The following is a 3,787-nucleotide window of genomic DNA, read 5'->3' as shown; positions in this document are numbered from 1 at the left end:
GGCTTTTATGATGTTTAAGTATGTTCCTTCTATCCCGACTTTCTTGAGGGTTTTTATTAAGAAAGGATGCTGAATTTTGTCAAATGCCTTTTTCTGCATCGATTGACAGAATCATATGGTTCTTATCTTTTATTTTATTAATGTGATGTATCACATTGATTGATTTGTGAATGTTGAACCAGCCCTGCATCCCAGGAGTGAATCCCACTTGATCATGGTGAATAATTCTTTTTATATGCTGTTGAATTTGATTTGCTAGTGTCTTATTGAGAATTTTTGCATCCATATTCATCAGGGATATTGGCCTGTAGTTCTCTTTTTTTACTGGGTCTCTGTCTGGTTTAGGAATCAAAGTAATGCTGGCTTCATAGAATGAGTCTGGAAGTTTTCCTTCCCTTTCTATTTTTTGGAATAGCTTGAGAAGGATAGGTATTATCTCTGCTTTAAATGTCTGGTAGAATTCCCCTGGGAAGCCATCTGGTCCTGGACTCTTATTTGTTGGGAGATTTTTGATAACTGATTCAATTTCTTCGCTGGTTATGGGTCTGTTCAAGCTTTTTATTTCCTCCTGTTTGAGTTTTGGAAGTGTGTGGGTGTTTAGGAATTTGTCCATTTCTTCCAGGTTGTCCAGTTTGTTGGCATATAATTTTTCATAGTATTCCCTGATAATTGCTTGTATTTCTGAGGGATTGGTTGTAATAATTCTATTTTCATTCATGAGTTTATCCATTTGGGTCATCTCCCTTTTCTTTTTGAGAAGCCTGGCTAGAGGTTTATCAATTTTGTTTATTTTTTCAAAAAACCAACTCTTGGTTTCATTGATCTGCTATACAGTTTTTTTTTTTAGAATCTATATTGTTTATTTCTGCTCTGATCTTTATTATTTCTCCTGCTGGGTTTAGGGTGTCTTTGCTGTTCTGCTTCAATTTCCTTTAGGTGTGCTGTTAGATTTTGTATTTGGGATTTTTCTTGTTTCTTGAGATAGGCCTGGATTGCAATGTATTTTCCTTTCAGGACTGCCTTTGCTGCATCCCAAAGCATTTGGATTGTTCTATTTTCATTTTCATTTGTTTCCATATGTTTTTTAATTTCTTCTCTAATTGCCTGGTTGACCCATTCATTCTTTAGTAGGGTGGTCTTTAACCTCCATGCTTTTGGAGGTTTTCCAGACTTTTTCTTGTGGTTGATTTCAAGCTTCAGAGCATTATGGTCTGAAAGCATGCATGGTATGATTTCAATTCTTGTATACTTATGAAGGGCTTTTCTGTGACCCATTATGTGATCTATCTTGGAGTATGTTCCATGTGCACTTGAGAAGAAAGTATATTCTGTTGCTTTGGGATGCAGAGTTCTAAATATATCTGTCAAGTCCATCTGATCCAGTGTATCATTCAGGACCCTTGTTTATTTATTGATGTGTGTCTAGATGATCTATCCAATGTTGTAAGTGGAGTATTAAAGTCCCCTGAAATTACCACATTCGTATCAATAAGGTTGCTTATATTTGTGATTAATTGTTTTATATATTTGGGGGCTCCCGTATTTGGCGCATAGACATGTATAATTGTTAGCTCTTCCTGATGGGTAGACCCTGTAATTATTATATAATGCCCTTCTGCATCTCTTGTTACAGCCTTTAATTTAAAGTCTAGGTTGTCTGATATAAGTATGGCTACTCCAGCTCTCTTTTGACTTCCAGTAGCATGATAGATAGTTCTCCATCCCCTCACTCTGAATCTGAAGGTGTCCTCAGGTTTTTTTTTTTTTTTTTTTAAGGAGGCCGTCTGTCAGATTTATTTATTCCTACTCAACATAACCCCAGAACACAGGAGCAACTCTGTACATCTCTAGAAACTCACAGCTAGCTCCGAAACAATAGAAATTGTAAACTACAAAAGATGAGGTGTATTCAGCAAATATAAAGGGGTACTTTAGGCTGTGTCAAACGTTTAACAGACTATTTACAGGCCCAGATGTAGGCTCAGATCTCGCCAGCCTCCTTCTTCTCCGATCTCCGTGAAGCTGTCTTGCCGTTGGAGCTCTCCAGCCTCCAGTCAGCGGCCCCTCACTCACTGCGTCCATGCTCCCAAGACTCCTCCCTTGACGCCCGCTCTCTGGAGAACTTGTATTTCGCACTCCGGTCCCTGGAAGCCCGGCGGTGGCCCCGGCTGTGGCTCCGGGAACGGCTGCGGTGGCGCCGGTGTCTGTCTCGGGACCGGGACCGGGATGACTTCCGTCTCTCCCTGGAGGTAGATCTTGACCTCCTCCGACGCCGGTCCCGGGAGCGCGACCCCCTGCGATCTCTGGTTCTTGAACCAGACCTCCTGCTCAGCTGCTCCTCCCACTCCCTCTCCTCTCTCCTCCTCAGTCGATCCTGATTCCTCTTCTCCTGCTTTTCAGCCACAGTTTACCTCAATTGATCAAGCTTCTCTCGAATCTGAATGAACCCCAAGTGTAACTTGCCCCCGAAGTGGTCTGCAAGGCGACGGTCATTGTCGTGGAGACCAAGGTAGGCTGAACAGACCTCACAGACGCGCAGCTTCTGCTGTTGAAAACTGGAAGCGGGCATGGAATTTCTGTATTCTTCCTCAGCTTCTTTTTTCTTTGCACGGACTTTTTCCACTTCCATAAGAATTTTCTGGGATTCATCAACATTTCCTTCAGCTCCCAGCTGCTCAGCTTTAGCAAGAAGTTTTCCGATTTCTTCATTCAACTCATGTACTTTTTCTGCCTTCGCAGAAACTTCTGCACTGATCTCCTCCTGCATCTCTGCCAGTCGCTTCTTGGCAAGCTCAGTTCTCCGATCACACTCGGCAATAAAGGACTCCAAGTGATCCATTGCATCTAGTTCAAAAAACAGGTCCCTTTCTTTACTTGCAATCTCATAGTCTGCTCGGAGGGCCAAGTCGTGGATTTTGGTACATTCTCCTAAATCCATGCGCGTCCCAGCCAGGATATCATGGGGGCAGCAGTCCAGAAGGTGACTCTTGCAGACACGGTCATCTGTAAACTTGACCCTCTGTCTGGTTTCGTCTCCGTCCCGGGCCGTGCCCATAAGCTGGTCCAGCAGGGCCCGCATCTGCGCCTGGGCGGACATGATGGCCGGCGAGGGCGGTAGGGATGGCCGCGACGACTCCTCTCAGCGCACGGGCAACGGCGGCGGCAGCGGCGACGAACGCTGGTCGCGTCGGCCTCGAGCCCACTTAGCTCCTTCCCGCCGCGGGGGACGCCGGGAGGCTGTCCTCAGGTTTAAAATGAGTCTCTTGTAGACAGCAAATAGATGGGTCTTGTTTTATTCATTCTGATACCCTATGTCTTTTGGTTGGCACATTTAGTCCATTTACATTCAGTGTTATTATAGAAAGATATAAGTTTAGAGTCATTGAGATGTCTGTAAGTTTTATGCTTGCAGTGATGTCTCTGGTACTTTGTCTCACAGGATCTCCTTTAGGATCTCTTGTAGGGCTGGTTTAGTGGTGATGAATTCCTTCAGTTTTTGTTTGTTTGGGAAGACCTTTATCTCTCCTTCTATTCTAAATGACAGACTTGCTGGATAAAGGATTCTTGGCTGCATTTTTTTTCTGTTCATCATATTGAAGATGTCCTGCCATTCCTTTCTGGCCTGCCAAATTTCAGTAGACAGATCCATCATGAGTCTTATCGGTCTCCCTTTATATGTTAGAGCATGTTTATCCCTAGCTGCTTTAGAATTCTCTCTTTATCCTTGTATTTTGCCAGTTTCACTCTGATATGTCGTGCAGAAGATCAATTCAAGTTACGTCTGAAG

The 3,787-nt window shown here is 43.5% G+C and overlaps 1 pseudogene; it reads right to left on the bottom strand.

The window, feature by feature from the left end:
- Window positions 1-1,779: 1,779 nt before the first annotated feature.
- LOC147577467 (putative RNA-binding protein Luc7-like 1 pseudogene) lies at window positions 1,780-3,201 on the bottom strand (annotated as a pseudogene).
- Between the last annotated feature and the right edge of the window lie 586 nt (window positions 3,202-3,787).

Source organism: Puma concolor, chromosome C2, assembly GCF_028749965.1.
Source record: "Puma concolor isolate L17-30 chromosome C2, mPumCon1.1.hap2, whole genome shotgun sequence".
NCBI classification, from domain to species: domain Eukaryota; kingdom Metazoa; phylum Chordata; class Mammalia; order Carnivora; family Felidae; genus Puma; species Puma concolor.
Note: the sequence above shows the minus strand (reverse complement) of the source record. Positions and strands in the feature narration are given on the sequence as shown.